At 54.2% G+C, this 7,847-nt stretch overlaps 2 pseudogenes; both read left to right on the plus strand.

The window, feature by feature from the left end:
• Window positions 1-289: 289 nt before the first annotated feature.
• Window positions 290-468, plus strand: LOC143266175 (U2 spliceosomal RNA; annotated as a pseudogene).
• A 6,754-nt stretch (window positions 469-7,222) lies between these two features.
• On the plus strand, window positions 7,223-7,404 carry LOC143266173 (U2 spliceosomal RNA; annotated as a pseudogene).
• Window positions 7,405-7,847: the final 443 nt, after the last annotated feature.

Here is a 7,847-nt window from a genome sequence, read left to right on the forward strand (position 1 = left end):
GGATTATATTGAAAATGATATGTTTCCCCCTTAGGGTTTTTTGTATTTTTATTTTATCGTGGAAAAGCGAAGCTGCGGAAGTGTGGGTCCAAGAGGACCACAACTTGATATAGAAATGACGCGCCTGAATGTAAAGAAGAGTGACACGAAGGCAAGCTGAAAATATAAATTAAATTTGCATTTAAGAAAAACATTTCCAAATGCGGGTGATATCGAAATATTATTGTATTGTACTGTGTTGATGTTAAGAGATTTATGTATCACCCTGCAGCTCCGGCTGTGGGGAAACATTAATTGAAAAATAAACTCCAATTTATCTGTTCTTATCAGCTTAATATCTGATACACTCCCCATCGGGGAGTCAGAATATTAATCTTATTTTTGCAATCGGTCGGACTCCGGGGCTTGCTCCGACTCCGACGCGGGTCGTACCTGCCTTGCAGTGCCGCAGGACGCGGCCCACATAATTCATTGTGCAAAAATATTCTGGCTCCTCTAGTCATAGTGTTGCGTCTAAAGTTTTATCGCGTCCGCGTTCGCGTTGGTTCGTCCACGTGCGGCACGGCTGTGCGACTCGCGAAGTGCCTTGGCGGAGGGACTGCGACAGACTGGCGGTGAGTGACTGGTTCTGGCGGTGGAGGGCAGTAGTGTAGCGTACTGTAGAGTGGTGCCCCTGGAGGCGCTAAGTAGAACTTAGAGTTTACAGGTGGACGTTTCGATTTTCGAAACACGCGCCGCGAACCGCCTTCAGCGGTCGCGGTATTGCTCGCGGAGTAGGTGTTTACCTCTTTGTTCGTCCCTGCTATCGGTGCGAACGTTAGTTCAAATCGATAGCAGCTCACCTTCCCCTGTCCCCCAGTCACTGTTTTTGCGAGTAGTTTTTGAGCTCCTGTACCGGTCGAATTCGATCGTTACAGGTAGACAATTCGAGAACTCTATTGTTCTCTTTGCAGTAGATTAATTAATTAATTGTTTTCGCCGTTAATTATCGAGGTGCACGAGTCCCTTTACAACTCGTGCAGTTCGATAGCAGTTGTATCCGGTCTCTCTGTGGTAATTTCGTGGTTTTCATCGCGAAATTGCCGCACGGAACGATTCGCACGGTCGTCCGTACATCGTCCGTTGCGTTTCTATTTTAGTTTTTGACTCTAGTTTAATAATTAGGTTAATTCTAGTCATTAGTTTGTAAGTTATTTATCTAGTCATTAATTTTAAGATACCTAATTATTAAACTAGTAGCGTAGAGTAACACTTGACTCGCGTAAGCGTATTAGAACATTCATATATTTATTAATTTAACTTATTTATTTATTTATTTAGTTTTCTAGGGGAGTCTATTTATTTATTTGTTTGTTTTATTTATTTATTATTATTGTAAACATCAGGATGACGAACCCCCGGCTGGAATGTGTTTTAGAAAATAACGAAGTCCTAGTTCCTTTCCCCTTCCCTGAATTATTTAAATGCCCGTTTTGCTACAGGGAAGGGGCCGCATTGCAAAAAGGGGCGGGCGCGTACCAGAGGCATGAGGATCTTGGAAAGCACCTCCGCCTCCGACATCAAGGCGTGACCCGTCGGTTCGTGTGCGGCAGATGCGCCTTCACTGACGATAGCGCATATGCGATAAAGAAGGTGAAGGCGCATTTCGCTGCCGCGCACCCGGGCAGTGCATCTCCTCGCGCCTCTGGAGCGCGCCCGTCACCGATCGCGGGTAGTAGCAAGATTAAAGAAAAGGAGAAAGAAAGAGAAAAGGAAAATGAGAAGGAACTAGACGAAAGTAACAACAATAGTACAAATGAGAATCGAAACCCAGCCGGGGGGGATTCTGCCGAGTCGCGACATAGGGTAGACGAGGCTGCGGCCGAAACGACGCGGGGGGTCCCGTCTCCGCATCTCACTGGACAACCGACAGTACAGAGTACATCGTCGCGCCGCTCTACAACTACATCGACGGGCGCCCGGACTTCCGTGGCTGCCGGTAAGAAGACGTCGATAAAGAAGAGTACCACCACGAAGACGGCGGCGAAGTCGGTAACGGGGAGATCTACACTACTGACGAGCTGGGCAGCCGGTAAAGCAGGCAACACGACAACGGCGACAGCGAGGCGAAGCGGAACGCCGTCCAGCCCAGCTACAGAAGGACGACCCTCAGCAGCGGCCAGCCCCGCAACCCCGCCGGTAATTGCAACACCGGACATACCGACGACTGGCAGGACCAGTGCTGGCAGGACCAGCATTACACCGGCGGGGCCCGGCGCCGCAAGTGGTGGGTCGGTGTCAATGGGTGGTTCAAGGGGGAGTACACCAACATCTGGTACTCCCCCCACAAAAATAACGCCAACCACAAGGAAAAGCCCGGGAATAACAACACGAAGAAGAGCCCGGGCTGCAACGGAACCACCTCAACCCGACCCGCCCCAACGCACATTTACGTCGAAGAGGACCACCCCCGCCGTCACGTATGCGGAGGTGACGAAAGGGCAAACGGCCGCCACCACCACAATAACGACGAGGAGGATGACACGGGCACTATCCCTCCCGCCCGTGTCGGAAGAGGAAAAGGGCAAGAAAGGGGGCGCAAAAACATCCACCGCGCCCCCCACCTCGACAGTGGCGGCCACTTGCACCTTCGCGACGGCGGGGACACTCACCCTGACGACGACCTCGGTGAGGAGCAGACCGGTGGCCGCAATCGCCGTCACGACGGAGCGCGTAGGGGGAGGACGAACATCTCCGAGGGGTTCGAGGAAGAAGGTAGACGTCACATTCCTGGAGTCCGCACCCGTAACAAGGTCGCGGGCTGCCAGAGCCGCCACCGAACCCCCTCGGACCTCCCCCAGGACCAGGCGCGGGGTGGGAGGCGGCACACCCCCTAAAGGAGAAACGACGGCGAGAGAAGAGGTCACCGAGCAGGCTACAGCGGAGCGCCCAGAGATGAGGAGAAGTGCCCGGGCGAGGACTTTGCCGCCCGGGCTGGATAACAAGAAGGACAGCCCCCCAACGACCAACCAAGGGGGCGGAGGAGGGGACGCCAACACCATCGAGGCGTCCCCAGGAGTGGGGCGCTCCAGAATGAGGATATTATTGCCTGCGATAACCGAGGCGTCGCCAGTGGTCATCGCGGCGCCGGCGGAGAAGGAGGAAAAGGAGGAGACGCTGGCTCCGAGGCGAAGGGCTGGACGGCTGGAAGCCACCGAGGAGGAAATTTCGACGACCCCGTTACCGAGGACGCCGATAGGGCAGCCACGGGTTGAAGAAATAGGCGAACGAGGAGGAGAAGAGGACCTAGTCCGGGCGCCAAAGGCCACAGGGACAAGGACAAAGGGACGGGGCCTCCCAAGAATTATACGGGACGTAACTGATCGGGGAACTAGCCCGATCAGTTTTAATAATTGTTGTAATTGTTGTTGTGGTTGTCCTAGGTTAAGTAATGCCGCCAACAGCGCGACTAATTCCCCCGGGTCAAACCGGGGCTCTGTTTTTAGATCGAATGAGGATGGGCAGAACAGGAGGGGCCGAGGGGGTGCCAATAACGGCACGAGAAGAACTGCGTCGAGGGTAGACGATTTTGAATTTCCCAGAAGGGCAGTCGACCCAGCCCTACAAGGCTACAGGAGACAACCCCTCAACGTCCAGGCCCGAAGACCGTCGGGGGCGCGCGGGTGGGGGTCAGTTACCCCTGCGTCCTCTGATGAGCGCCGCGGGAGGAGGATTGGGCGCAGTCCGGTCCGGCGAGCACGGCTCCCCGAGGTCGAGTGCCCCGACAGGCAGAGCGTCGAGCGCGCGCCTGGTGCCGAACGACCCGGCTTGCTTCAGCGAAGCAGTCGGGAAGCGATAGGCGCCGAGCGGTCAGTTCTCGTCGAGCTGTCTGAAGGGGTTTCCGATGCTCAGGGGCTGGAGTCTTTCGCTGCGAAAGTGGCGGAATTCTTCAAAAAGCATGGGGCCGTGTCAACCGGTCGGGCTGCAAACCCAGCCACCAGGAGGCGAGAGGGCCGGCCAACAAACAGAGCGAGGGCGGAGGCGAGTGACCATCGCGCGGACAGTTCGTCGGCGACCGGAGCTCCTTCCAACCGCCAGGAATACGTCCGGCAGGCGACGCGCATTCAGCGCTTGTTTCGGACAAACCGGAAGCGTGCGGTGCGAGAGGTTCTCAAGGGTTCCTCTCCACACTGCGAAGTGTTGTTGAGCACTGTTCAGCAATACTTTGCAGGTATGTATGCTCTCCGGGATTGTCCGGGGCCCCTCCCGACTATCCATTTTGAGGAAGCGCGAGGAACTGCCTCCTTGGTCTCGCCCTTTGAGATCACCGAGGTACGTCGTCGACTTGGGAGGATGAAGAACTCATCCCCTGGGCCTGACGGCGTTACCTACGGTGACCTCAAGAGGGTTGACCCGGATGCGCAGCTACTCACGGCGCTTTTTAACACCTGCCTCAAAATGGAGCGTATTCCTGACTGCTGGAAGGAGTCAAACACCGTTCTTGTATACAAGAAAGGTGACCGGAGTGACCTGGCGAACTGGCGCCCGCTCGCGATGGGTGACACTACGCCGAAGCTTTTCGCTGCTGTAATGGCCGACCGCCTAACCTCCTGGGCCGTTACTAATAAACGGCTTTCCGAATCCCAGAAGGGCTTCCTGCCGCACGAAGGTTGTCTTGAGCACAACTTCGTGTTGCAGGCTAGCCTTGAAGACGCTCAGCGGAGGAAACAGGAGTTGGTGGTGGCGTGGCTGGACCTTTCGAACGCGTTCGGATCGGTCCCCCACTCCACCATCACTGGTTTGCTGGCCAACGCTGGCGTTCCACCGGCGGTAGTCAATATCGTCAGCAGCCTGTACGCAGACTGCTCGACGAGGGTCAGGACGGCTGAGGGGTTCACGGAGAGAATCCCAATTAAATCGGAAGTGAAGCAGGGGTGCCCCCTCAGCCCTATCCTGTTTAATATTGCAATCGAGCCCATGATCCGCGCAGCCGTGGAGTCGGGCCACGGATACACGATAGCTGGACGGAAAATAGCAGCCTTAGCCTACGCGGACGATGTCGCGCTGTTGGCGGCCAACGAGGAGGAAATGCGGGAATTACTGAGGATTGTCGAAGATATTGCGACGCGACTGGGCCTCGCCTTCAATCCCAAGAAATGCGCAACGCTACATACAAAAGGAAAGGAAGAGGTACTTGACACGAGGTTCGAGATCGGAGGCGAACTCGTTCCAGCTCTGGGAAAAGGAGAACCCTACGAGCATCTAGGTGTCCCCACTGGGGTTCAGCTGGATCAGACGCCGTACACCACGATCCGTGGCGTGCTGGGCGACCTGGACGCTGTGGATCGCTCCCTCCTAGCCCCTTGGCAGAAACTTGAGACGCTGGCAGTATTTATACTGCCCCGTCTTGATTTTCTGATGAGGGGAGCCAGCATGCGTCGAGCGTTCCTGTCGGATCTCGATGCAGCTATCAAACGGGTGGCGAAAGGGTGGCTCAACCTGCCCCAACGCGCGAGCCCGGAGATACTCTATATCCCCCCCTCTCGGGGAGGATGTGGAGTACCTCCGGTAGCAGACCTTGCTGAGGTTACCCTCGTGGCCCACGCATTCAAAATGCTGAATGCGGAGGACACGACGGTCTCCGAAATTGCAAGATATGCGTTGAAAATCGCTGCCCGCGAGAAGCTGCGTCGGGATCCGACAGAGGAGGACCTCGCACAATACCTCTCGGGTTCGCTCGAGGGAGATTGGGCGAGGCCGACGACGGGGCGCTCGTCATTCTGGTCGAGGGTGCGATCTGCAGCGCTCAGGTCGAGCGTACGTCTCGGCTTTCGATGGGAGTATTGCGCTGATCGAGCTGAACTCTCAGTGGCGTGTAGAGCACCGAACGGATGCCGGGTTGTGATCCCTCCGTCTGCCAAGGCAACTGTCATCAGCAGAATGAGGGCCGCCGTTTCCGAGTATTGGATGTCCTCGCTTCTGAAGAAGCCGGACCAGGGGAAGGTGTTCGACGCAACTTCCCGCCATGCAGCGAGCAATCGCTTCATGCGTACGGGTGAGTTTATCCGCTTCGCTGATTGGCGCTTCATCCATCGGGCCCGCCTCGACGTGCTCCCCTTAAATGGGGCGCGTCGATGGGGGAACGATGATAAGCGTTGCCGGCGATGCGGATATGACGCCGAAACCCTTCCCCACGTACTCGGACACTGCGGCCCCCATTCTGCCGCCAGGCAGCGGAGGCATGACAACCTCGTCCAGAGGCTCGTACGGGCGATCCGGCTCCCGGGGGAAATAAAGGTGAACAGACGCGTTCAGGGCATCAACGACGCGTCCTCGGCGCAGCGACCCGATATCGTGGTAACGCACGAGCCGTCGAGGACCGTCGTCATCATCGATGTAGCCGTGCCCTTCGAGAACACCCTTGCGGGAGTAGAGGAGGCAAGGGTGCGCAAGATCGACAAGTATCGGCCTCTGGCCGATAGCTTGCAGCGGCGCGGCTACAGAGTTGTTGTCGACGCGTTCGTCGTTGGTGCACTGGGCGCCTGGGATCCCGGGAACGAGTTCGTCCTCGATCTCCTCCGAATTTCCCCACGATATGCCTCACTCATGAGAAAATTGATGGTAGCAGAGACAATCGGTTGGTCCCGAGACATATACGTAGAACACGTTTCAGGGATACGGCAATACAAGGAATCAAATATGCAAAATCCTAACGACATTGAAAGCAACGTGAATAACAGGACACAAAATGAAATAAACTAAAATATTTTATTTTATTTTATTGAACCAAATTAATCGAGTAACTGCCAAAATATAGGAAAAGGCGAGGCCCAGCATATTTAGTATAATTAGTGATATTGAACTGTAAGATGCATTTCCTCCTTGATCATCTACAATGATGTGCAATATAATGAAATCATTGTTTTGCTAATGTATATAAAGGACTGTTTAGATATGTACAATTAATCCCACGGATGTTTCCCTGTAGAATTTTTTGTATTTTTATTTTTTGAAACTTGTGACAACCGGAGCTGTGGAAGGTCCAGCCCAAGAGGACGCTGGCCTTGTGAGTATATGACGCGCCTAAAACAAAATACCGCTAAAGGCATAGTTGTGATAATTCTCGATTAAAGTGTGTAACTAGGGTGATGCACTTAATAGTATATTATATTTTAATTATATACATAAGAATAATTGTGATATATAAGCCAATGTAACACCCTGCAACTTCGGAAGCAGGGAAACATTTACTGTTAAAATAAAGTCCAATTTATCTGTTCTTATCAGCTTAATATCTGATACACTCCCCATCGGGGAGTCAGAATATTAATCTTATTTTTGCAATCGGTCGGACTCCGGGGCTTGCTCCGACTCCGACGCGGGTCGTACCTGCCTTGCAGTGCCGCAGGACGCGGCCCACATAATTCATTGTGCAAAAATATTCTGGCTCCTCTAGTCATAGTGTTGCGTCTAAAGTTTTATCGCGTCCGCGTTCGCGTTGGTTCGTCCACGTGCGGCACGGCTGTGCGACTCGCGAAGTGCCTTGGCGGAGGGACTGCGACAGACTGGCGGTGAGTGACTGGTTCTGGCGGTGGAGGGCAGTAGTGTAGCGTACTGTAGAGTGGTGCCCCTGGAGGCGCTAAGTAGAACTTAGAGTTTACAGGTGGACGTTTCGATTTTCGAAACACGCGCCGCGAACCGCCTTCAGCGGTCGCGGTATTGCTCGCGGAGTAGGTGTTTACCTCTTTGTTCGTCCCTGCTATCGGTGCGAACGTTAGTTCAAATCGATAGCAGCTCACCTTCCCCTGTCCCCCAGTCACTGTTTTTGCGAGTAGTTTTTGAGCTCCTGTACCGGTCGAATTCGATCG

The sequence above is a fragment of the Megachile rotundata genome, unplaced genomic scaffold (genome assembly GCF_050947335.1).
Source record: "Megachile rotundata isolate GNS110a unplaced genomic scaffold, iyMegRotu1 scaffold0057, whole genome shotgun sequence".
Taxonomy (NCBI): domain Eukaryota; kingdom Metazoa; phylum Arthropoda; class Insecta; order Hymenoptera; family Megachilidae; genus Megachile; species Megachile rotundata.